Source organism: Phascolarctos cinereus, unplaced genomic scaffold (assembly GCF_003287225.1).
Source record: "Phascolarctos cinereus isolate Bilbo 61053 unplaced genomic scaffold, phaCin_HiC Scaffold_4;HRSCAF=312, whole genome shotgun sequence".
Lineage (NCBI taxonomy): Eukaryota > Metazoa > Chordata > Mammalia > Diprotodontia > Phascolarctidae > Phascolarctos > Phascolarctos cinereus.
Genome location: NW_027555847.1, coordinates 716494823 through 716521609, shown reverse-complemented (window position 1 = coordinate 716521609; position 26787 = coordinate 716494823). Strand labels below are relative to the sequence as shown.

Sequence of the window (26787 nt, the reverse complement as noted above, 5' to 3'; positions counted from 1 at the left end):
AAGGTGAATGATTAGCATCATTGTTATCATACATCATCACACCAGATTCTGAGTGTGGCTTGCTTAGATGAGCAAGAGAAATGCTTTGTTTGGAGCAGCCTTAGAACAGCCTCGCATGTACCAGGACGGCCAAAATGTGCAAGGATGCAGTTGTCTTAAGCTGTGCACGTTGGGCTTCAGTTTGTTTTCCGTCATGTGATTGATCACCTGGTGGAATCCCGTGTGATGAAGGAATAGGAGCTTACCTCATGTGCTTTCTTAACTCGCCACTGAACTGTCCTAGGATTTCCCTAGCTCACAAGTTGGGTGTCCAAAGAAAGACTAGCTGAGCTCTGAGTACTCATTGGGTCCCTTGGTCTTGTATAGCTCACGAGCCTTTACTGACTACCTTCAGTAGCCACATAGAGTGAAAACAGTTCAGAGCCATGGCAGATAATGGAGTGGCATTTTACATGTAAATGTAAATAAATGTATATTTATTTTTTCCTAATTACATGTAAAAATATTATTTGACATTCATTTTTAAAAATTTTGAGTTCCAAATTCTCTCCTTTCTTACCCACTCATTGAGAAGGCAGACAGTTTGATATAGGTTATACATGTGCAGTCATGTAAAACATATTTCCATATTCATCATGTTGAGAAAGAAAACAGATCAACCCCCTCCCCCAATAAAAAAAGTTAAAAAATAATCTGCTTCAATCTGCATTGACTCCGTTAGTTCTTTCTCTGGAGATGGATATCATTTTATATCATGAGTCCTTAGATCATTGTATTGCTGAGAATAGCTAAGTCATTCACAGCTGATCATCTTACAATATTGCTGTTACTTTGTACACAGTACATTTCACTTTACATCAGCTCATGCAAACCTCTCCAGGCTTTTCCAAGAGAATCCTGCTCACCATTTTTTATAGTACAATAGCATTTCATCACAATCATATACCACAACTTGTTCAGCCATTCCCCAATTGATGGACATCCCCTCAATGGTCAATTGTTTGGGGTTTTTTTGCCCCCATAATAAGAACTGCCATAAATATTTTTGTACACATAGGTCCTTTTCCGTTTTGTTTTTCATACAGACCTAGTAGTGATATTGCTAGGTGAATGGGTATGCACAGTTTTATGGCCCTTTAGGCCAAGTTCCAAATTGTTCTCCAGAATGGTTGAATCATTTTACAACTGCACCAGCAGTGCATTAGTGTCTCAAGTTTATCACATCCCCTTCAACATTTGATATTTTCTTTTTCTGTCATATTAGCTAATCTGATAGGTGTGGGGTAGTACTCCAGAATTGTTTTAATTTGCATTTCTCTAGTCAATAGTGATTTAGAGTATTTTTTCATATGACTATGGATGGCTTTGATTTCATCTGATAACTGCCTGTTCGTATCTTTTGACCATTTATCAATTGGGGAATGGCTCTTATTTTTATAAAATTGACTGAGCTCTCTATGTATTTGAGAAACAAGGCTTTTATCAGAGAAACTTGCTCTAAGTTTTTTTTCACAGTTATGACCACTGTTTACTTCCTTTACCCTATCCCCCCAAGCCTGTTTATCCTACTCTCTTTCCTCAAAAATGTTTTGCTTCTGACTTTTGTCTCCCCCAGTTTGCCCTCCTTTCTATCAGCAGCCCCCATCCCCTTCCCCTCCTACTTTCCTGTAGGGTAAGATAGGTTTCTTTACCCAGCTGAATGTGTATGTTGAGCCAGCTCCAGTGAGAGTAAGGCACAAGTGCTCTGCCCCATCTTCCCCTCCCCTGTAAAAGCTCTTTTGTACCTCTTTTATGTGAGATAATTTACCCCATTCTGCCTGTCCCTTTTCCTTTCTCTCAGTGCATTACTTTTTCTCATCCCTAAGTTTTATATTTTTAAAAAATATCATCCCATCATGTTCAACTCATTCTTGTTCCCCCTGTTTATGTAGACTCCTTCTAACTGCCCCAATAATGATAAAATTCTTAGGAATTGCAAGTATCATCTTCCCATGTAGGAATGTAAACAGTTTAACCTTAATGAATCCCTTATGATTTCTCTTTCCTGTTTACCTTTTTATGCTTCTCTTGAGTCGTGTAATTGATAGACAAATTTTCTATTCAGCTCTGATCTTTTTATTAGAAAAGCTTCAAAATCCTCTGTTTCATTAAAAATCCATTTTCCTCCTGAAGGATTATACTCAGTTTTGCTGGGTAGGCTACTCTTGGTTGTAATCCTAGGTCCTTTGCCCTCTGGAATATCATATTCCAAGCCCTCTGATCCTTTAATGTAGGAGCTGCTAAATCTTGTGTTATCTTGACTGTGGCTCCACGGTATTTGAATTATTTCTTTCTGGTTGCTTGCAGTATTTTCCCCTTGACTTGGGGAGCTTAGGATTTGGCTATAATTTTCCTGAGAGTTTTCATTTTGGGATCTATTTTGGGAGGTGGTCTGTGGATTTTTTCCATTTTTATTTTACTCTCTGGTTCTAGGATATCAGGCCAGCTTTCCTTGATAATTTCTTGAAAGATGATGTCTAGGTTCTTTTTTTTGATTATGGTTTCAAGTAGTCCCATAATTCTTATGTCTCCTTAATCTGTTTTCTGGGTCATTTGTTTTTTCAACATATTTCACATTTTCTTTTTTTGATTTTGTTTTATTGGTTTCTTGATGTCTCCTGGAGTTATTAGCTTCCCCTTGCCCAATTCTAACTTTTTAGGAAATTTTTTCTTCAGTGAGCTTTTGTACCTCTTTTTCATTTGGCCAATTCTGTTTTTTAAGGAGTTCTTCTCTTCAGTGGATTTTTATGCCTCTTTTACCATTTGACCTATTCTATTTTTAAGGTGTTATTTTCTTCTGTATTTTTTGTGCCTCTTTTACCAAGATATTGCCATTTTTCATGATTTTCTTGCAAGGCTCTCATTTATTTTTAAATTTTTTTTTAAAGGCAATTGGGGTTAAGTGACTTGCCCAGGGTCACACAGCTAGTAAGTGTCAAGTGTTCTGGTCTGAGGCCGCATTCGAACTCAGATACTCCTGACTCCAAGGCCTATCCACTGTGCCACCTAGCTGCCCCGACTCTCATTTATTTTCTCAATTTTTTCCCTCTGCTTCTCTTATTTGACTTTTAAAATCCTATTTGAGCTCTTTCAAGGCCTAAGACCAATTCACATTTTTCTTTGAGGCTTTGTATATAGCAGTTTTGACTTTATTGTCTTCTTCTGAGTTTGTGTTTTGATCTTCCCTGTCACTATAGTAACTTTCTATGGTCAGGGGTTGGTTTGTTTGTTTGCTCATTTTTTGGCTTATTTCTTGACTTAATTTTATCTTAAAGTTGGACTCTGTCACCTGGGGTGGAAGAGGCACTGTGCCAAGCTTCAGGTTTTTTGGTGCAGCTATTTTCAGACTTAATTCTGGGGATCTGTAAGTTTCCAGTTCTTCCAAGGTGGTATGATCTCAGGAGAGGTGTGTTTACTATTCTCCTGGCCTGTAGTCTGCTCTGTGAGCAACCATAGGCACTCTTTTCTGCCGTGGTACCGTGACCAGGGTCCCTGCTCCCCTGTAGCCACAAGCTCTGGTATGCTGGTGCTCCTCCTTGCTCTGGGACTGTGACCCAGACTTGGATCCAGGTAGGGGCAATACAACAGAGCCCTGTACCCAGGGCTAGCAAATGGACCCCTGTAATCTCCTTCTGACTGGTTGCGTAAACCCCTTACCATCTATGGGCAGAGAGCTACAGGTGCTTGCTTTTGCCAATGTAGTTGCCCCCAAAGCCTGCTGCTGGCTTGCACTGCTGGTTGCCTTACACAGGGGCACTGGGACACTCAGATATTGCCTGTGCTCTGTGCTCTGTGCACTCTGGTGCGACAGACCTTTCCCGACAAACTGCTAAGTTGTCTTGGGCTGGAAAATTATTTAACCCTGTCCTTTTGTGGTTCTGCCGCTCCAGAATTTGTTTTGAGGTGTTATTTAAAGTTGTTTGGAGGGGAATTTGGGAGAGCTCAAGAGAGCTGCCTGGGCTTCCCCTTGTGGAATGGCTTTATATGTGGCAATGAAAGCGGCATTTCCCTCATAAACCTGAGACATTGTCTAGCAATTACAGGGGGCCTGCGGCCTGGGGCAGAGCTGTGATGGGTGCTGCAGGGTGCCCTGGGTGGGCCCCACAGGGTAACTGAAACTCCCCTCTTCTCCAAGCGTCTGGCTTCACCTGAAACCTCCGGCTCCCAAGGAAAGTGGCCTCTCCAAACACTTACCTCGTTCAGAAGCCAGAGGCTTCTTCATAATTCCTTCAGGATAGGAGCCTCCTCTGCCTCCAGCATAGAACTGGCAACAGACCTAAGGGGAAACCCCCCAAACCCTTTTGGGACCTGCTATTCCTTTAAATAAAGTGGCTTGGCTCTTTCTCCTCCTTTCCCCAGTTTTGGATGGGAAGCATTTTGGCTCTAGCAGGAGACCCTGTCCCAGTCAGTCATCAAGCTCTTTAAATCATAGAACATGGTCTTCTAAGCTAGCCAATATCCAAGGCTTAATCTTCTCTTTGGGGAAAAAAAACAAACCACAACAACTGGTTTCTGTACTTAAGGTCTCTGTGTATGACTCATGGTCAATTTTCCACATCACTCTGATTTTAATATCTGAAATCCATGTGAGGCGTGTTCACGCATGCTCAGTAACTGCCAAACAGCTTGATGTTCAGGGTCCCCCAGTTCTTCCTGTCCAGAGCCCTTCTACCCTCCAGTGTAGGAAAGGCCCGGAGACAAAGCTTAGCATAAAGGCAAGGTCATTGTCTGTCCTGTCTGCCTGGCCACGTCCTGAGCTTTCACACACGGACAGCTTGGCAGAGCCTGCAGACGTAGCTTCCAGTCGTGTGGAGCAGAGACTAGCGGGGAAGATGACCTAGGAAAAGGACCATCAGGACATTGCTGCAGCAAAACTAGCAGAAATCACGGCCATGTCAACAGATGCAGAGAAAGCATTTGACAAAATGCAACACCCATACCTATTAAAAGCACCAGAGAGCACAGGAGTGATTGGAGCCTTCCTTAAGATGATAGATCACATCTGTCAGAGACCATCTGCAATGGGGATAAACTAGAAGCATTTCCAGTAAGATGGGGGGGGGACAAGGATTCCGTTATGACCAGTTATGCAGTATTGTGCTAGAAATGTTAGCTGTAGCAATTAGAGAAGAAAAGGAAATTGAAGGAATTAGAATAGGCAAAGAAGAAACAAAGCTGCCATTCTTTGCAGATGACATGATGGTATATCTAGAGAAGCAAGTAAACGATTACTTGGAAGAAGACATTGCAGCCTTCCAGCCCTGCACAGGTGTGCCCTGATCACGTTGCTGGCCTTTCATGCATCCGTATTGTCAGCAACGGCAGGAGAGCCTTTGCCTTGACCTCACACTTGAAGAAGGAGAAGGAGCTGGGACTGTGGGTGCTGCTGTCGGTGGGTCTGCCTTTCCATTGTGACAAACAGTGATGTATCGAATCAATTTTCAGAAACTTTCTAGGAAATGATAGTCATTAGATCTCAAAGGGACCTTACATCATCTAAGTTTATCCCCCGTTTTCATAGAGGAAGAAAATAGAGGCCCAGAGAGGCCAAATGGCTTCCCAAGATGATCCTGGAAGTAAGGAGCAGAGCCAGGATTGCCGGCAGAGCGCAACCCATTCTCCTGACGCGGGCCTTTGAGTCCCTCCCCAGCCTCGCCCCAAGCCACCTCGTGCAGTGTATGTGTCAGCTAGGAAGGATCCAGCAATCGTCTTCCTAAGGCACCCTGGGCTCCTGCCTCTGAACCTTATGAGGATGATCTTTCCTGTCCTAGAAAGCACGCCCCACCCAACCCCTGTGGCTCCCTGTTGAATTCCAGTTCTTCCTTCCAAGCTCAGCAACATGCCAGCTCTCCCACCACCCTGTCACCGCCCCTGCCACAGCCATGCCCTTATCCTCAGCTGGAAGAGATCACAGACTGGATCCTCCCATCCTCAGACCTCCTATCACTTAATGCCTTGGTCAAATTCTTTTTTTTAAAGTATTTTTAAATCTGTATTCAGACACCATTAGTTCTTCCTCTGGGGATGGATAGCATTTTTCATCATAAGTCCTTCAGAGTTTTCTTGGGATCACTGTATTGCTGAGAATGGGGAGGTCATTCATAGCTGATCATCTTAACAGTATTGCTCTTATTTTGTCTACAGTACCTTTCGCTTTGTATCTACTCATGTAAGTTTTCCCAGGTTTTTCTGAGAGCATCCTGCTCATCATATCTTATAGTATAATAGTATTTCATCCTAATCACATAGCACAATTTGTTCAGCCATTCTCCAACTGATGGACATCTCCTCTAATTCTTTGCCCCCAGAAAAAAGCTACTATAAATATATCTATAGATATGGATTCTTTTCCTTTTTGTTTTTTATTTCTCTTGGGATATGGACCTAGTAGTGGTATAGTCAAAGGGTATGCATAGTTTCATAGCCCTTTTTGGCATCGTTCCAAATTGCTCTACAGAATGATTGAATCGGTTCACAGCTCCGCCAACAGTGCATTAATGTATCATTTTCCCCACATCCCCTCCAACATTTGTCATTTCCCTTTTCTGTTCTCTCAGCCAATCTGATGGGTGTGTCTGTGGTCAAATTCTAATCTGAATTGTAAGGACCTAGAGCCTTGTTTATGGTTTTATCTTGAAGACCTGCAGTTGTACTATGCACAAAGTCATATACCGTATGTGATGGTGATAGGGTCACATGGTAATAAATGCTTTGAAACGGAACACTTTGATATATCAGAGTCATTCCCCTTTTCTTGTAATAAACATTTGTTTAGTTTAATTGTATTGGAAAGAATTCAGAAGACTTGGGTTCAGTTCCTGGTTTTGTCACTTTCAGCTTGTATGACCTTGAGCCAGTCACTTCTTATATCTAGGCCTGTTTTTCTTCACCTATAGAATAAGGGCTTTGGATCGTGTGCTCTCTAGAAAACTTTTTGGCTCTACATTCTACAGGCCTGTGACTGTAGCCAAGGGAACCTGGCTGTATCAAGAAGGAATAAGCATTTCTTTGGAACTATGCAAAATATGCTATTTCCTGAGTTGGTGGATACACTGAAGTTTTGGATTCATTTTCTAGTTATATTCTCCGTTTTAGTCACTAGTAGCTTTCTCTAAAATTTTCCATTAATGCTGAAACCTCCAATTCTTGGGACAAGGCCAAAATTCAATTTTTTGGAAAATTTGAGCTAAACCCATTGAACCACGAATGCCTCTGTTTAGCACTGAAAGTCCAACTGCTTTTCCAGACTCATTGGCCTCATCTTTGGCCACAGCTATACTTCAGTTACTTTTCTGATTGTGGTGGGTTCCCTTAGTGACATTTAGAAAAAGAAGGACTTTAGAGGTCACCTGGTCCAATCTCTTGGTGGTGAGATTGAAGTCCAGAGCGCTTGTGTGACTTGTCCATGGTCAAACAAGGTTGCAGGTCATGTGGCTAAGGAACATCGAAATTGGAGATGGGACCCAGGTCTTCTTACTCTAGTTCAGTGCTTTTCAATATATTACTCTGAACTCCCAAGGAAGGGAAGGGAAGAAGTGCCTATTATGAGACCAGTGCTTTACGAATATTATCTTGGATTCTTACAATAACTGTAAGAGCTAGGATCTAGTATTATCTCCGTTTTACAAATAAGAAAACAGAGGCAGGCAGAGGTTAAGTGGTTTGTCCAGGTTCACCCAGCTAGTAAAACGTCTGAGGCTAGACTTGAACTTGGGCCTTGCTGACTCTAAGCCCAGCACTCTGTACACTTTGCTACTTAGGGCCTTTAATTAGGTTGTCTGCTTTGTTAAAGGAGAGTCATTCCCAGAATGGGGGGGCAGTTTCCTGCAGCCACGCATCTCTCCACTTCACCCTAAACACACAGTGACAATTTGCTTTCAGGCCATGTACCATCATCTCTCTCATCCTGCGCAGATGGATGGGCGTTGCTTCAGTGTTTATAGTGGGTCTGGATTATGCCCCATCTGCTTAGTAGAAATCGGTAGAGATGCTATGAGATGTCCATTTAAAATGTTGTGATGCATCAAAACTTATGACATTTAAAGTGCTTTAAAAATTTCATTGAGATACAAAAGTTCATCTGTTTCTCTGTAATTACAGCGGCTTTGAGTCAGTTTAATTTAGCAGGCTGGAAAGACATGACCTTCGGCTGCATGGCTCCTTCATTTCAACTTTTGTAGATGCTTCACTGACAGACCCTTGGAGATTTCATGACTTTCTCCCCTGCTTTTACAGTGTCACTAATAGCCAGTGTTCTAGCTGACAGGCCTCCTGCCCAGTCTGCTGACAGTGGTTGTGAAGGGAGTGTCTCCACGTGACAGCGAACGGCTCATTATTGATATTTTTTCTCTCAAAGCCCCATGGGTGCCACTTGTATGGTGCTTTGTGGTCACCTCTTCAGCGGTGATTAGGCAGGGGGTGGGTATAGCTGGAGCCAGAGAAGAAATGTCAAATGGCAGAGCTCCAGGGGCAACTTTCAAGAGTGACCATCTGGGAATTGGCACTTAGAAGAAATGCTGAGCTGTCACTTCTCTTTCATCATCTCACTTTGATTTCCAGTTGGAATGTTTAAAGAGCTTGACATTTTGCTTTCTTGGGGTTCATTTGAGCACAGAACATGGGACCAAAGGCCATCGATTGGTGAAAGTTGGTCTATAATGGTTAGGCCGCATTGGTTATAGCCACAAGCATTGTGGGCTTACCTCTGTTCCTCATAGCCCGGCAGGGAAGAGTGGAAAAGGCCCTGGGACAAAATGCAGATTCAGCCTCATAGATAACAGGATGTTTTCTGTTCCTGGCACCAAGGCTGATGAGCTCTTTGACCCTCACTAAGTTTCTTGGTTTGCTTCCCCCCCCCCAGGGTAATTGGTATAATAATATCAGCCTTTTACCCACTTTGTAGGTGGGTGTGAATACTGAAGCATATGGGATTTTGTCAGCATGGGTAAATCCAAATGTGGAGCCTCCATTTACCAATGCTGATTCCTTCCCCTCCGCCAGTATAGCTCGTCTGTTATTCTGCATCAGTTAATCGATAAGCATTTATGCAGTGCTGTTGTGTAACAGGCACTTTGCTAGGCATTGAGTATTCAGAGACAGAGAATTAAATATTGAGGAGTCACGTGAACTTCAAAGCAATTTGAAATGTCTTGCCCTGGGTCGGAGCTAGTAAATGTCAGAAGTAGGATTTGAAACCAGGTCTTCCTCACTACAAACGCAGTATTCTAGCCACTGATTCCGAGCTACTTGCTTGCTACTCTAAGCTGCCTCCTTGCCTCTATTTACTTTTATTTTATTTTGGTGTTATTATCATCAAGCCAGAAAGTTTAAGTTGTACAGATGTCATCTACATTATCACCATCAATATGAGAATCAGTTAAAGGAACTAGGGGTTTTTGACAAGAAGAAGACAAAGCTTGGGACAGGGAGAAGATAGCTGATCATACTCTTTAAACATTTAAAGGTTATAGTAGGTTAGAGTTAGGGGACCAGGTGTAACAAAGAACTCTCACTATTACCAAAGAACTTTCTAACAACTGGAGATGACCAGGCCTGGAATTAGCCATCTAGTGCTCGTGATTATAAACAGGCAACTGGAATTAATGACACAGGCATCCTCCAAACTAAGATAGGCTGGAAATTCTGCATACCTGGGGGGAGTTCCATTCCTTACTTCTGCCTCTCAGAAGCCTTCTGTTTCTTTAAGACTCAATTTGGATGTCACCTCCTCACAGCCCTCCCTTATCTCCTCCTTCCCCAGTTAGTTCTGTCTCCCTCTTCAGAATGCCTCCTATTATTAGACATTCTGTATCCCCCAATCCCACCATAAACTCCCTGAAGAGGGAAACAGTGCTCAAATCACACTGTCCCATTTCTGATCACCCAAAACAGTTATAGTTTACATTTAGTATGGCCCCTGGGTTCACTTCCCCAGCACCCACTAACATTCACAAGCCAGGTCCCCAGAGGGCTCCTGCCCATCACTGGAAGGGCTCTGGGAATATCTCTGAGAGCTTTCTAGTACTGTCGTTCATAAGCCTCCACTGAGGCACGCGCTACTACTGATCAACCGTATGCTCTCACACACACACAATCACACATATACTCACACACACACTCTCTCACTCTCACACACACACTCTCACACTCACACACACTCTCACACACACACATTCTCTCTCTCACACACATCACACACTTATCACACATATACTCACACACACACACACTCTCTGTCTCACACACACATTCTCTCACACATCACACACATCACATATTCTCACACACACATTCTCTCTCACACACACATTCTCTCTCTCACACACATCACACACTTATCACACATATACTCACACACACACACACTCTCTCTCTGTCTCTCACACACACATTCTCTCACACACATCACACACTTATCACACACTTATCACACATATAATCACACACACACTCTCTCTCACACTCACACTCTCTCTCACACACACATTCTCTCACACACATCACACACTTATCACACATATACTCACACACACACACTCTCTCTGTCTCTCACACACACACATTCTCTCATACACATCACACACTCATCACACATATATTCTCACACACACACTCTCTCTCTCTCTCTCTCACACACACATACTTACACACACATCACACACACATCACACACCCCGAGGGAAGGAGAGACAGAGAATGCTATTTTTAGACTTGAGAACATCTCCAACATCTTAACTGTTTAGGATAATTGAATATAATTCTGACTCAAGGCAGAGGCACAGACCGCTGATCTGACTTGTATCATTCTTGGATTTGTTGTTTTTAGACAAGAAAACCAGCCTTTGGGGCTCTGAAGTTTTCCCTGTTCCCCAGCACCAGTATTTGGAAGTGAGATCCGGTTCCAGGGAAATAAGGCTCACTGGTGTATGCAGAGCACCACTGTCTTTGGGATGAGGTTTTCTCTTACAAATAAGAACTAGGATGAATAGTGTCACCAAACCCTCAGACCCTCTTTGGACTAGAGTTTTGGGCTCTGAGCAAACCAGGGCAGATCTAGCCAAGGTCATTGAGAGCGCCTCGGGGCCTTGGGAGAGCCAAGGGGTGGGCAGCCAGGAGCCGCGGGGGGAGGAGGTGATGCCTCACTACTTTGGAATTCCACCGTCCCACACACTGGGTAAGTGTTTTTAGGAGGTGATTATTAGTATTTGGGAGGTAGTTCCTTTTTCCCTCCCCCCACTGTGTGAGGTGTTTTTTGAGTCTAGGTTTGGAAGTTCTGTTAACTAGCATTTTATTGGCCCTTGTAAGATGTTTTCTTTTGTGATTCCAAATGTTTGTGGCCACTCGGAGTTTTTCTTTTTAATTTCAGTTCCTGTGATATTGAGACCAGCTGGCTCAAGTTATTTTATGTGTCTTGTTGCAGTAAGGTATTAAAACCAAACTCTGTTGAGCAAAAGTTCAATCATTTCTCTTGCTATTCTTACCCTAAAAAGAAATACTCACTTTGGTTCTTCATTCCTGGCTCCACAAGATATAATAATGTACCTTTTTGAAGCCAGTGGAATAGAAAAACTCTCCCTCTGACATTCTTATGGGGAATGAGGAGATTCATTTTTCTACCCCAATAAAAAACTTAAAAGCATAGATTGGATGCTAGACCTCAAAAGGATGTTAGAACATCTAACATTAGAGGTCAGTGGGATCTTAGAAACAATCTAATCAAAATCCAGTGAGGGCACTAGACAAATGAGAAAACCTAAGACGTCCATGAAGAAGAAGTACCCTTGCCAAGGCAGTGGTGACGAGAGCCTGCCTCTTCTGATTTCCAGTACCATCAGAGGGAAGAGAAAAGATGCCATAAAAGGTGCAAGGCAAAGGTTGCTCAGATTTTCAGAAAGGGAAGAAGGTGGAGGCTGAGAAATGTCAGCCAGCAGGGAGCTGGTTGTCACAAGGCAGCCACAGGCACGTCTGTCCGTGTAGTGAGGGTTGGCCGGGAGAGTCACAGAGCTTACTTTTCTGCTGCCTGCCAACATAGATGTGCAACCCAGTGCTGAAGGCGCTGGGCACTTTGAGGATGGCAAATGCCCAGGCTGCTCCTGCCAGCCAACTCTTTGCCTCAAGAGATGATGAAGCATCTTTTTCTTGGTCACTGAGCAGAAGAAGCTGATGATCAGGGCACTCTCGAGAAAGGGATCAGTGCCAGCTCTGGTCTGTCTCTTCCTCTGGTTCTTTGTGCCCACTTGGCTCACACAGCCTCGCTCCTGGCCTGCTTCTGGTGCTCCATGTGGCCTTGAGACCTTGGCTCTGAGGCCTTATGTCTCCAGGATTAGAGATGGGAGAGTCAGGTCATTCATTCAAAGAAAGGAAAAGAAAAATAGTTATTGGCTGTAGGGAGCTCTCATTCTTATGGCAGAGAAAATACAAAGGGGAGAGGGGAGGGAGCTTCCCAGAGGAAGGCACTGGAAAAGATCTCCTGCAGAAAGTGGGGCATGAGCCATTAAAAAAGCCAAGGAGACCAGGATACAGAACTGAGAAGGGATGGCATGCCTGGCCTCAGGAACAGCCAGTGGAAAGGCACAGAGTTGGGAGATGGGGCACTGTGGGAGAGAAAGAGAAAAGAAAGGGGAGAAAGTGCCAGCTCAGGGAGATTTTTAAATGCCCAATAGAAAAATTAATGCTGTTTCATCAGTTAAGCATGAGTTTCTTTTTTTTTTAATGCATTGATTTATTTTTAGTTTTCAACATTCACTTCCATAAGATTTTGAGTTCCAAATTTTCTCCCCGTCCTTCCCCTTCCCCATCCCCAAGACGATGTGAAATCTGATGTAGGCTCTAGATATACATTCCTATTAAACATATTTTCATATTAGTCATGTTGTAAAGAAGAATTAGAACCAATGGGAGGAACCACGAGAAAGAAGAAACAAACAAAAAAAAAGAGAGCACAAAGTATAAGTAAATAAGTTTCTTAAGGACCAGGACTACTCTGTTTTTGTCTTTCTGTGTCTTTCATGATAGGTGCTTAATAAAGATTTGTGGATTGATTGATTGATTGGGAGACCTGAGATCAGATCCCACCCTAAGCATTTACTAGCTCTGGGAGCCTAGGCAAGTTACTTCACCTCTCTAAGCTTCAGTTTCCTGACCTGTAAAATGGACATAATAATATCTACCTCACAGGGTTATTGTGAATATCACATAAGAATGTTTTGCACACCTTATGCTATATAAATGGCAGTTATTGTTATTGCATAGAGTAGGTGCTTAATATACGTGTATTGCACTGGATAAATTGAATGGGATAAAATTACATATGCTTTGTGGTATAGGTGAGTTACTTTTCTCCCGATGATCTCATTTCGTCAACTGTCAAATACAGATCCTAACCATCACATACTCTAACTACCTCACAAATGAACAACTGGACTAGATAAGCTGAAGCCCCTGCAAACCCCACAGGCTGTGATTCTCATACCCCAAATTACTGAGTTCTTTTGTGAGACCTCACACTGGAGCAGTTAGCCAGGGACCACAGAGCCAACCAAGATTCATGGTTGGGAAGGACTCACTGCCTCTGCACATCGATGTCATGCATCCAAGGGTGGTGGTTGGCTATGACTGTCCAGTAATTATGGGCCTTTGGACAAATTTGAAGCTCTCCGTGCCTTTGGCAACTTTGTACCAAGACTGGAAGAGAGATCACTCACCCTCGAGAGGACTTTCCCCATCCCGGTAAAATCCTGGCCCAGACCCTTTCTCCTCAAGTTGTTTTCCAACATCAGCTGGAGTAACATTGTCAAAGAGGTGATCACAGGCTTGCAGATGCAAGCTCTTCTCTGATTCTCAGGAGATTTCAGAAGGGCATCACATGATACCTTCAGCCACTTGTCTTATGCTCAATTTCCTTTATAAAAAATGGGGCTAATTATACCACATTCCCTGCCTTCCTCACAGGGGAGTTGTGTTCTTCAAATGTGAAATGTGAAGCATTTTGTAAATGTAAAGTGCTCTATAAACATAAGTGTTTATTACTAATAATAATACTGATGATACTGTTGAGTGAAAGATGATTCTTTCTCTTCCCTCTCCCCCAACTTTCAAAGTTTACCACCAAAAAGCGAGAAGGAAGAAAGAAGGAAAACTGCCAAACTGACCTTCCAAATCACGACCCAAATTAGACAGGAGCTTGATGTCTTTTTAAAAACACTAAGTGAAGACTTGAAAACTGTGGAACAGTTACGTCTGGTATGTAGTTCCGTGAAAACACTGCTGTGATCCAAAAAGGCTCCACTGGACGTTCTTAGATGTTCTAAATTAAGACTTGATTCCTCTCTAATGCACCATTCTTGGAGTCTTACGGTAAGGACTTAACCTGTGCTCTGTCAAAATCATCTTTTGGAATTGGGCAAATGGGCAAAGAGCCTGTTTCGCTTTTACTGTCAGCAGTACCTTCAGCTTGTCTAAGCTCCCCCCGATCTGGTCTCACCTCCTTCTTACTCCTTTTCGGAGATTCTTGAGGGACGATGGTACGTTTGGAGCCGTGAATCCTTCTCTCTTAGTGATCAGTGTATGTTGTGGGTGGCATTTCCATGATGCGCTTTTGCTTTCCATTCTTTATTATTTTTACAATTCTGAGCTCCCTCTGCAAAGTCCGTGGTGTCAGAAAGCCAATATTTCTACCTCCTTTACTTTTCTTCCAAAATGCCCTGACTCTCCAGTAGCACAGATTGAGGCGTGTGGAATTTCCTCCCTTGGGTCCACTAGAAGTTTTAGTCTAGATCCGAGTGTGTATTAATTTCCCAAACATACTTGATAGTCATTTTTTCCTTCATTCTCACTTCCTTTACTATCATAGTTAACTTCCGTTTTCTAGATTGTCTTCATGATCCACCTCTAGATTGAGCAACAATTCATTATGTAAATGTGACATGCTCCTCAGATTCAGTTTTATGGCAGGATTGTGGTATGAATCTTACCATGAAATTTACATTTAATTTGACCTATGCAAAGTGAATTATTAAATTTGAATTTTAAGCAGTACACAAATGACCAGAGATGAATTACAAGTTGAATTTATTCTGCTTTGCCCAATCTTGATCAGAGTTAATTAGGTAATCAAATGACAATTTTAAACCAATTTAGTTGTTGCTTAGAGAAAATACTAGGTGCTGTTTTATTTGTTGTACGTTGTTTTTAGTAAGATGAACAAAATAATATTTGTGAGTTTTGTTAATGAAATAAATATTTAAATTTGTTAGAATAAGGTTTTTAAAGACCAAATCTTTGCAGAATATAAAATATTTTCAAGATTAATTTTGGAAGAACTATGTTTTCACTTCATTATAAAATGAACATGAACATTTTAATCAGGCATTGCATACAAGTTCCCCTAATTAATTGGCACATAGTAGTTTAACATATTCACTGTATAAATCAATTAAATTATGGCTCTTATAAGCCATGTAGAGATTAATTTTCATGTTACCTGAAAAAGGTTTTCCTGGCTTTTTTCTTTCAAAGTAGAATCATAGTAATGTTTGAGTTGGGACAGATTTTATTTAGAATCATAGAATGTTTGAAGTGTAAGAGTATATGGGCTCTCAACCTCAGACAGAGGCCTGCCCAAGCAAATAGAGAAACGATTAGAAGTAGTTGTTCCGAGTTTAACTTGTCCCTGGCCTTGTGACCTTTGTCCAGGGCAGCTGCAAGTCTGGTGGGTGCTGTTTTCCTCAGAGACCATGGCCAGACTTTCAGGGTCTGGCCCAGCCTAGAGGCCACAGAGGGGAAGGTACTAGCAAGGACAGACCCCTGGCATCACACCGCACCCCCCCAAAGAGAGGTCTCAGCTGCCTCACCACCTCTTCCCTCCTTCTCTGTCTCATCAGTTCCACAGTCACTGCCTCCTTGTCCCAGTCCAGAAGGGCTGCTTCCTGACTGTCTCATGAGCAGGAGAGAAGCTGGTGCGGCCCTTAGGCCTATTGGCAGCTGCTGCCCTGCTTTCCTTAAGGTGGTAGGATTTGTGCAACAACATTTATTAAGCACCTGCTGTATGCTAGGCATTAGGAAAAGGAGGAGGGAAAACAAAGTCTGCCTTCATGTACCTTGTGTTTGTTTGTGGTGAGATCACAGGTACCCAGCTAAGCAGAGGCGAGACGCATGGGGCACAAGCTCAAAGGTGTAGCCCAACGGCCGCTGGCCATGATGAGTCAGGTTCCCGGACCACGGCCCCTTGGGACTTAGAATTGGTCCTGAAGGGCTGATTAAATGCCTGGCCTCTTTCTAACAGTGTTTAGCTCCCACATCTCCAGATGTGGGCTTCCCTGCAGGATTATTGGTTGATAGCAATTAGCCAAACTGAATCAGCTTTTAGAAAGAGTCACAGTTGGTACAAAGCATTCCCCCAAAGGTCTGGGGTGTGCTGTCTGCTCAGGCCTTTCTGAGGACAACGGATGTGTCACAGAGAGGAGAGTGGCTGCTAAACCATCAGTGAGGAGCTTGTGAGAGTCCGGGGAGTGGAGAGGAGGGCCTCGACTGGGGCAGAGGCCTAGGCAGGAGGGAAGGAATCTGGGCCACAGAAGAGAACGCCCACGCTGGAAGGGACTCCGAGCTCGGTTTAGTCCAGCCTCCTCCCTGTAGAGGTGAGGTGCCAAGTTTCACTGACCTTTGAAAAGACTGTGTGAACACAAGACCTTCCAAGCTCCAAAAAACGTATTAGGAGACGGACAAAGGTAGAAGAAATGCTGCAGCGCTGTTATGACTTTGTTTCTGACTCAGCAGATGTTTATCCGTTGATGTGAGATCCCGAGTCACAGTGTCATACCAGGGCAATGTTATTTGTTTGCTTGGGTAGTTGTTTTGAGTCCTGTCCAACTCTCCGTGACCCCATTTGGGGCTTTCTTGGCAGAGATGCCACAGTGGTTCTCCATTTCCTTCTCCAGTTCATTTTACAGATAAGGACGCTGAGGCCAGCAGGGTGAAGTGATTTGTCCAGGGTCACACAGCTGGTAAGTGTCTGAAGTCACATTTGAATTCAGGTCTTCCTGACTCCAGGCCTGGAGCTTTATCCACTTCACCATCTAGCTGACCTTTCATATTCATCTTCTATTTACGTTTTTTAAACAAGCTGGAAAAGTAGAAGCGTCAGAGGATGTGCTTTGTACCTGATGTTTTTCATAAGTCAGCACTAAAAAGAAAAGAAAGAAGGTGAGGAAGAGGAAGAAGTTAGTCAATATGGCCTCGTTTTTAATTTTTTTTTTCATGAACCAAAAACCTACCTTTTCTGTTTCCTATCCTGACTCTCAGTGAAAAAGAAAGAAAAACAAATCCCTTGTAACAAATGTTCAGAGTGTCACAGTTCGCGCCCAGATTCTGCCACCTCATTGTCTAGAGATGCACAGTACATTTCATGACGAGTCCTCTAGAGTTATGGCTGGTTATAAAATCTATAGTTATGGTAAATGGAGTTTCACTTTCTCCCTTTTTCTTCTTGGGTTTTGTTGGTAATATACAGAAATGCTGATGGTTTATGTGGGTTTATGTTATATTATGCAAATCTGTTAAAGTTATTAATTATTTCAATTCATATTTATAGTGTTTTTAAGTTCACCATCATATCATCTGCAAAGAAAAGCAATGATTTTGTCTCCTTTGTCTACATTTATTCCTTTGGCTTTTTTTTTCTTGTCTTATCTATCACTGTAGCACTTATATCATTAAATGAAAATTAAAACAAGCATTCATTAAGCACCTACTATGTGCCAGGCACTGTACTGTGTGCTTTACAAATATTATCTCATTTGATCCTCACAACAACCCTGGAAGGTAGGTGCTATTATTATCCCCATTTTACAGATGAGGAAACTGAAGCAAACAGAGGTTAAGTGACTTAGCCAGAAACATACAGCTAGTAAGTATCTGAAGCCAGACCAGGTCATCTAGCTCACTCTATCAAATAACAATGGTGATAATTTTATCCTCATTACATATAATGCAGACTCTTGGATACCACTTATTACATTAAGGAAATAGCCAATATTTTTACATTTTCTAGGTTTTTTTTTAAACCAGGATTTGTGGGTTTGTGTCTTTTTGAGAGCTTTCCCTTCCTCTACTGATATAATTATAAGACATTTGTTGTTCTTGTTATTAATATTGTCTATCATGTTGATAGTTTTCCTAATATTGAACCAATACTGTTTTCTTGACACAAATCCAACATGGCCCTACTATCTAATATTTTTGGTATCTTCTGTAGTCTTCTGGTTAATATTTTATTCTAAAATTTTGTATCAATATTCATTAGGGATATCAGTCTATAGTTCTTTTTTTCTCTGTTTTGGCTTTTTCTGGTTTAGATATCAAGACCCTATTTGTAGCACAGAAGGAATTTGGTAGGACTCATTCTCTTCTCATTTTTTTAGATACCTTATATGATATTAGAATTAATTATTCTTTAAATGTTGATAGCATTTCTTTGTAAATGCATATGATCCAGGCACCTTTTACTTGGGGCACTCATTTATGGCTTGTTCAGTTTCTTTTTCTAAGATTGGGTCATTTAAATCCTCTTTCATATTCTGTTAATTTGAGCATTCTACATTTTTGTAAATATTCATCCATTTCATTGAGGTAGTCAGTTTTTTTGCACATGATTGGGAAAAATAGTTTCCAGTAATTTCCTTTATTTCTTCATTTGTTGTGAATTCACCTTTTTGACTTTGGATACTAATAATTTGATTTTCCTCTTTCTTTTTGTAGAACTCAAATTGTCTTCTTTTTATTCCTCCCCTCAAAGCCTCTCCAAAATCCAGTGCTTAGCTTTATCTGTTAATTCAATGTGGCTTTTTTTTTCTAGAAGTGACTGGTGGTTTCTTTCTATTTTTTCTTTGGCCTCTGTTTTTAAGAGATCTGGGAAGTTTTCTTATATGATTTCTTGAAATATAATGTCTAAGCTCTTCTTTTTTTCATTTCTTCTAAGTAATCCAGTATTCTTAAATGGTCTCTCCTTTACCTATTTTCCAGGTCAGATACCTTATATTCTATTTTTTTCCCATCCTTTTGAGTTTCTTTTAGTATGTCTTCTTGTCTCATGGAGCCATTAACTTCTAGTTGGTTCATTCTGATTTTCCAGGAATCTCTTGCTTGGATGAGGTTTTATACTGCTTATGCCAAGTTGTTAATTCTGTTTCACATTATTTCATTCATAGCTCTCGTTTATTTTCCATTTCTTTCCTTTAGGATTCTCATTGATTTTATGAATTAATTTTCAACTAAGAAAACAAACTCTTGTTTTCTTTCTTCTAGGAACTCTAGTTGAACTTATTCCCAGGCTGTGTTTTGTCTTGTGACTTTGCTTGTAGACAGTTTTGGAGTCATTGTTTTATTATGGGTTTATTTCCTGACTTCCCTTTATAGTGAGTGCCTTTTTTAGTTGTTTGCTCAGCCTTACTTTCTGACTTTGGTTCTCAGGAATATTCTGTGCATTTCTGGAGAGAGTGTCTGGGTCATGCTTTTTTGTTTGCTCGTGGCTCCTGCTGTTGCTTTCTCTGGTGTTGAGTGTTCTGTTATTCACAGTTCTCAGGGACAGCTCAGACGATGGACTTGAGAGTTTTCAGTATGCCCAAAGCAGTCTGATCTAGGGAAGATTCTGAATGCTGCCCTCTTGATTTCAGCCCTGCAGGCTCTTATCCTGGGTTTGTGTTTAAACAGCACAGCTTCGGGATTGCCCCTGGTTGGAGCTCCAGTAGACCTGCTGCATCTAGCCGTTGTCAGCCAGCTAGAAAGCTCTGCATATTAAAATAAGCAGAGCCGTAGCCTCCCTGTTGGTCTGAGCTCCCTGCTCTGGTTATGCTGTGCCAGGCTTGAGACTGGGCTGTGTCCTGGATCTGAGATGTTCCACTCAAAGCCACACAATTGCTGCTCACTTCTGGTGCTGCTTCTTGCCCTGGCCCACTATCCCAAGGTGCGTTTTGCCTTTTCAGTCAGAAATGGATATGTGATCCAGCTGTGGGGTATGAGCAACAGAGTTGCCTATTGGCACCTCTTCCTAGTTTCTATGCAGATTTAGAACTCTATGTGGGGCCCCATGACCTCTCCTTGTCTTCATGCATAGCTGCAGGTCCTTTTTCATTCAGTCCCTGAGCCTCAAAGCCCTGCTTTGTGTTCCTGACCAGCCTCAGTCCCCAGTGTCAGAAGATCTATCTGTCTAAACTGGTCCAGGTTGGGAAGATGACTCTTTGTGACTTTGTCTTGGATTTCCAAATCAGAACCCAATTTGGAGCATTTTCTAAATGTTTGTGGAACTCTGCCTTCATGGCTAATCTCCTAGACACTTTTTTTTTTTGCTTTTTGGTGAGGCAATTGAGGTTAAGTGACTTGCCCAGGGTCACACAGCTAGTAAATGTCAAGTGTCTGAGGCTGGATTTGAACTTAGGTCCTCCTGACTCGAAGGCTGGAGCTCTATCCACTGTGCCACTTAGCTGCCCCCTCCTAGACATACTTTCAAACTACTCTGTGTGCCTGGTCTCATTTGAGCCTCACAACCCTCCTATGGGCTAGGTAGCATAAGAATGATTGTCCCCCTTTTACCAAAAAGGAACCTGAGGTGGAAGGACTTGCCCAAGGTCACATGGCTTTTAACTTGAACTTGAACACAAATCCTCTGACTTAGGTCTCATACCCTCCACTCAACTCTCATGACTTCCTTGCTGGGAATATCTGCCTGTTATATTCCTCAGTGAGCACAAAATAAAGTCTCTCATTCTCACAGCCATGACAGTTTACACCAGACTTTTCAGTTCCAGTCTATGGTAAAAAAAAAAAAAAATCTGACTAACAAGCAACATATTCTTCATTATTAGGTCTCGGGAACAGTTTTATCTTCTTTCTGTGGCCATTTTGCAGAATACCTTGATTGCAGGTCCTGTGTATTAGACGATAGTATTTGCATAAATCAGTTTTGACATTTCCTTTGGTATAATAAGTAATGTGACTTGTTAATCGTTAGTCTACTAACTTCCAGTTAATGAGAGCTGAGACTTCAAATTTGGTCCCTTCTAATGAGTACTTTGTCATTTTACATCACTGGAAAATGATGTTTGCTAGTTTGGAATTAAGAAGTTTCATTTGGCAAGAAGTGACTCATTAGCACATATTAAGAAATAGATATAGTGAAGCTCACACTTTGCTAAAAGTTAAGTTTTGCTTTGAAAAAAAAAAGCATCGAGGGAGAAGACATTTCTTTTCTCCAGTAAGAAGAGGACACTTGAGAAGGGAATGAGAGAGACTTTGGACATGGTGGAATGTAAAAGGCATTGCCTCAGGAACTAGAGGATCTGAGTTCAAATCCTGGTTCTGCTACTTAGGAGTTATGTGATCACTGCACCTCTAGGGCCTCTGTTTTGTCACCTATAAAAAAAAGTGATTTGATTAGATGGTCTCTAATGGGGATAATAATAGCACTGCCTCACAAATGAAATAGGGTGTGTAAAGTTCCTTACTGACTCAGAAGTGCTATAAAAATGTTGGCTTTTATTATCATTGTCATCATATGACAATTCTGGGCAGCTAGGGGGCGCCCTTGTGCACAGAACTTTGGGCGTGGAATCAGGAAAGCTCCTCTTCCTGAGTTCACATCTGGCCTCAGACACTTAATAGCTGACAAGTCACTTCACCCTGTTTGCCTCGGTTTCCTCATCTGTAAAATGAGCTGGAGAAGGAAATGGCCAACCACTCCATTATCTTTGCCAAGAAAACCCCTAATGGGGTCACGAAGAGTTGGACTCAGCTGAAACGACTGCACAACAACAAGAAATGTCAATCCCAGCTCTAATTCCTAGGAAATGATTCCAAATGTGATGCAGAAAAGACTGAAAATATGTCATTGTTAGAGGTCTCGATACCTTAGACCTTGTTATTAGAAAAAGTAATCAAATGTGGTATCATACAAAGATGAGCTGCCTGGCAGTCAGGAGACCAGTGTCCTTCCCCTAGCTCTGACACCAACTTGCTGTTCTCTTTTCTTCTGTCTAGACTCAAATGAGAATGTCATCCACTCCCGTGACTTTAACTATTACTTCCATCAAGGTGGCTCCCCAACTGTGGCTCTGTGACCTCTCTCCCATACTCTATTTGTAGCCCTACATTTCCTTTAAGAAAATTATTTCATTTTATTTTTTTTACTGAACAGATACTTCCCAAACAAAACTTACTTCTCATTGGCACAGAAAAAGTATATTCCCTGGAAGCAGTTAAGCAACACTGTTCAGCAGGACGTTTATGACAGAGCGAGTGGCATTTATCTCGTTGGTAGTTTACTGACTGTTAACAGAAAGGGTGTGTGCTTTAACGCTGATGATACGGAGGCATCCATATCCTTTGTCCTTTGTTTCTGACTTGAGTTTTGTGGCTGTTTAGTGTGGCTGTTTTTGTCCTTCTGCTTTGTCTTGACTGTCCTCACTCTGCATCATGCTATACAAGTCTTCTCTTTCTCGGAATGCTTCATATTTGTCATTCTTTATATAGTAGAATGACACTCCATGCCTTGCCAAGCCCCAGCCTTGGATTACTCTTATTATCTGCCTCATTCTTATGCTCTTGAATGGAGCAGGAGAAGATCACAGAACAGCTGAATGGGGCCACCACAGATCTGTGCTATGGCATCTCCACTGAGCTCTCGGTGCAGTGAGGTGGTTTTTTCCTGCTTCTCTAATCAGTTCACTATCTCACTTACCCCAGCTGCCTTCTCCAAACTTTCCTATTGCTCCTTAAGCCTCCAATGGCTCCCCTCCTCCCAGGCTCTCAGAAGATGCCTTGTTTCCTACTTGTTTATAATAATGGAGATCATTCACTGAGAGTTCCCCTTTCTCTCCTTCTCCTCTTTTGGCATCACTCATATACCTTCCTTCACTCTTTTCTTCAAGGAAGTGCTCCTCCTCCTTGTCAAAGCAAGCCTTTCCGCACTCGCCTGTGATCTGATCCCCTCCCATCTTCTCTTTAGACTGCTCAGCACTGGCATGTCCACTGTGTCCCATCTTCAGTGTCTCCCAGTCTGCTGCTTCTCGCTACCTATAAACATGCTTGGATCTTCCTCATCCTTAAAAGACCCTACCTCGATCCAGCCGTCCCTTCGGGCTGTCTTCCTATATTTCTCCTTCCCTTCTTGGCTCAATTCCTGGAGAAAGCTTTTAGCTCTCCACTATGCGGGCCTCCATTTTCTGCTCTCTCACTCGCTCCTAAGCCCTGTGCACTTTCACTCCTCTCCAAAGCTACCAGGGATCTCATAATTGCCAAAGTCCAGCAGCCTCTTCTCATCCTTCTTAAATTCTCTGTAGCCTTTGACACTGTTGGGCACTTTTTTCTCCTGAATAGTTTCTTCTCTCCTGGTTTTGGTGACATCGCTGTTCTGGTTTTCCTGTTTGATCATGCCTCAGTTTCATTTGCTGGATCTTGTCTAATAACTATACGCCTCCCCCCTTCTCTCCTGGGCCTGCCTTTCTTCTTCCTGTATGTTATCTTATTGGTGATCTCATCAGCTCCTTGAGGTTCAGTGATTGTCTGTGAGCAGATGATTCCCAGAATCTGGCCCCGAAAGTCCAGGTCTGACCTCTCTCTCTCTCTCTCTCTCTCTCTCTCTCTCTCTCTCTCTCTCTCTCTCTCTCTCCTCTCTCTCTCTCTCTCTCTCTCTCTCTCTCTCTCTCTCTCTCTCTGTCTCTCTCTCTCTCTCTCTCTCTCTCTCTCTCTCTCTCTCTCTCTCTCTCTCTCTCCCTATCCCTGTCTCTCTCTCTCTCTCCCTCTCTCTCTCTCTCTCTCTCTCTCTCTCTCTCTCTCTTCTTCTCTCTTCTCTCTCCCTCCCTCCCTCCCCCTCCCTCTCTCTCCCTCTCTCTTTCTCCCTCCTCTCTCTCTCTCTCTCTCTCTCTCTCTCTCTCTCTCTCTCTCTCTCTCTCTCTCTCTCTCTCTCTCCTGCCTCCCGACTCTGGGTTCACTGGCTTAGCCGCAAGCCTGAATGCTCTTCCTCCTCCCCTCTGCTTCTCACTTCCCTGACTTCCATCGAGACTCGACTCCCAATCCCCCCTTTGCCAGGGAGCCTTCCCGAGCCTTTTCCACTGCTAGTCCCTTCGCTCTTCCCTTTGTTATTTGCGTGGTGCCGACTTCATGAGAACAGGAGCTCTTTGGGAGCTGGAGCCCTGTTTCTGCCTTTCCTCGGCCCCCGGCGCTTAGCAGGGTTCCTGGCACACAGGAAGTACTTCATAAGTGCTGGTTGGCTGACTGTGTAGTAGTTCTCCAAGTACAAATCCTCAGCCCCTGAGACACTGTCAGCTGGCTCCTTTTTGTCTTCCTATCACTGGCACCCAGCATAGGCCTTGCACGTAGTAGTTGCTTAAGAAATACATGGAATTTAGATTTTTTTTCTCTATCAGAGATATTTAATCAAAAGTTTTCCCCCAAATGTTAGCCTTTTTGAAAAACCTAGGTGCATTGATGTTATTTTTGCATAAGCCTTTGAATTTTATCAAATGAGACTGCCTGCTTTATCATGCCTAATCTCTTCTGTCCTCTCATTATAAATGTTTCCCTTTGTAAAGGTGGGTATGTGTAAGGGGGGGGGATCAGCTGAGTCAATCAATCCCCTAACAATCTATTCTAAATACTGGCCCTGATACCTTTATCAGGTGAAAAACATCTCCATTTAATCAATCAATCAGTAAAGGCATTAAACTAATGTAATCCAGCTGTGTAGGATGGATCTTCTATAAAAGAGCAAGCCAGGTTAGAATCTAGTATTCCAGTGTCTCTCAGCTTAGAGGAGAGAACTGTTCCAGCCAAGCCCATGAGAAGGCATGGAGACAGGGGTGGAAGGAAGGAGGAGAATGGCTTTCTTCTCCTTTCTGTCTACCAGAAGATGATTTTGTGAACGTCCAAGGGATAGGAGGTTTTCATCAGCATCTTAGCAGTGTCCCAGGGACAGCTGTGATTACTGGCATCAATTTAAACTGATGACTGATAGATATGAATATATTATATATATATATATATATATATATATATATATGATATATATGAATCAATACAGGAAGTACACTGTGGGGAGCTGGAGTGATAGCTTTAGAAACCCACCCCTTCTCCCTTCAGGATTACCCCTAGAACTCTAAGGGAGAAGTGTTAGCCTTGCTCTGAGGACTTAGCTTGCTGGTGAAGGGTGGGGCGGTAGAGGGATCCCAGAATTTCTAAGTGCCAGTCTCCATGATTGTAAAACGTTTAACCTTCCATTCTCCTCTTCATTTTAATGATGGGATTTCTTATTTTTAGAGTCTTGATATGTTTGTCAGTTACCGTGGCCTGTGGTGTAACATGTCTTCTGCCACTAAACTGTCTTTCATTTTCCCCGGCATTCTAGTCCAGAAGAGTCCCTTCCCCCATGGCATATGTTCCTGGATTCACAGGACACCAGATTGCAGTGTGTGTTGGCTTCTAGGCCTTGCATATTTCATCTGTTCCACTAATCGACATCTCTGTTTTTAGCCAATAATTGATATTTAGATAATTACTGCTTTGTAATATAATTTGAGATCTTTAATAGGACGCCCACTTGCTTATTCCTTTTAAAATATTTCCTTGATATTCTTGACCTTTTATTTTTAATTTTGATTTTTTAAAATGATTTTGTTTAATTCTAGGAATTATCCCTTTGGTGATTTGATTGATATAGCATTAAATCTGTATAGTAATTTGAGTAATATTTTTATTTTTACAATACTAATGGGCCTAGTTATGAACATTTAATTTCTCTCCAATGATTTTTATGAAAATGTTTTAACATTGTCTTTATATATTGTTTGTCTAGCAGTTTAACTCCTAGATATTTAGATATTTCATGTACTCTTATATAGAATCAGGGATTTAGAGGTGTGAGAGGGACCCTAGAAGCCCATAGTCCAACACCTTCATCTTACCAGATGCAGAAACTGAATGAGTGAACGAATGAAAAAGCATTTGTTAAGCTCTTTGTCTATGCCAGTCACTGTGCTAAGAGCTGATACAAATAAAAGCAAGAAAGACAAACAGTCCCTGCCCTCAAGAGAGAAGAAACCCTAAGGGGAACTGGAAAAGGGTTGGCGTTGAGAGATGAATCAGAGTCTGGAAAGGCCACAAAATGATGAAGAGGCTTCCTTTGGGCAAGATAGGGCAAAAGCCCAGGGCTCCAAGCCTAGGTACCTGTGAGCAAGCATCCTGGCAGTTCCAGTGGGATGGGGTTGGGAAGGATGATCAGAGCAGAGGCAGCATGGTCCCTAAATGGAAGAGAAACCCGGGCAAAGAGAAGTTTGGCGGCCTGCCCTAGATCACACAAGTAGTCTGATGGCGTTGGACACCACTCTGTCTGCCACCCTGCCTTGCCTCCATGCTGCCATTAATGGTGCCATTTTAAATGCAACTGTTGTGTCCTCCTTCCGATTTTCATTAGTAATATTCAGAAATGCTAATGATTTATATGGATTTATGAACTGATTTTTAATTGTTTTCAGGATATCTCCACAAATTCATCATAACAGAACCATTTGCTTTGTTCCTTTTCTTTATTTTTGTTCATTGCACTACCGTCTTCTCAGTCACAGCAGAGGGACCAGAACAGGAATTAGAGGACCTGGGCTTGCATGCTAGATGTGTCATCTATTGCTTGTGCCGCTGCTACTTAGCCAATTAATTAAGTTAAATAGAATTAAATTCAGCAAGCATTTGTTAGGTCCTCTATGTGGC

The 26787-nt window shown here is 42.3% G+C and overlaps 1 protein-coding gene and 1 pseudogene across 1 annotated transcript in view; one reads left to right on the top strand and one right to left on the bottom strand.

The window, feature by feature from the left end:
• Positions 1 to 13763, bottom strand: part of LOC144457212 (X-linked retinitis pigmentosa GTPase regulator-like) — a 33222-nt pseudogene extending 19459 nt beyond the window's left edge.
• The window catches only part of TTC28 (tetratricopeptide repeat domain 28), a 677066-nt gene that overhangs the window by 324842 nt on the left and 325437 nt on the right, over positions 1 to 26787 (top strand).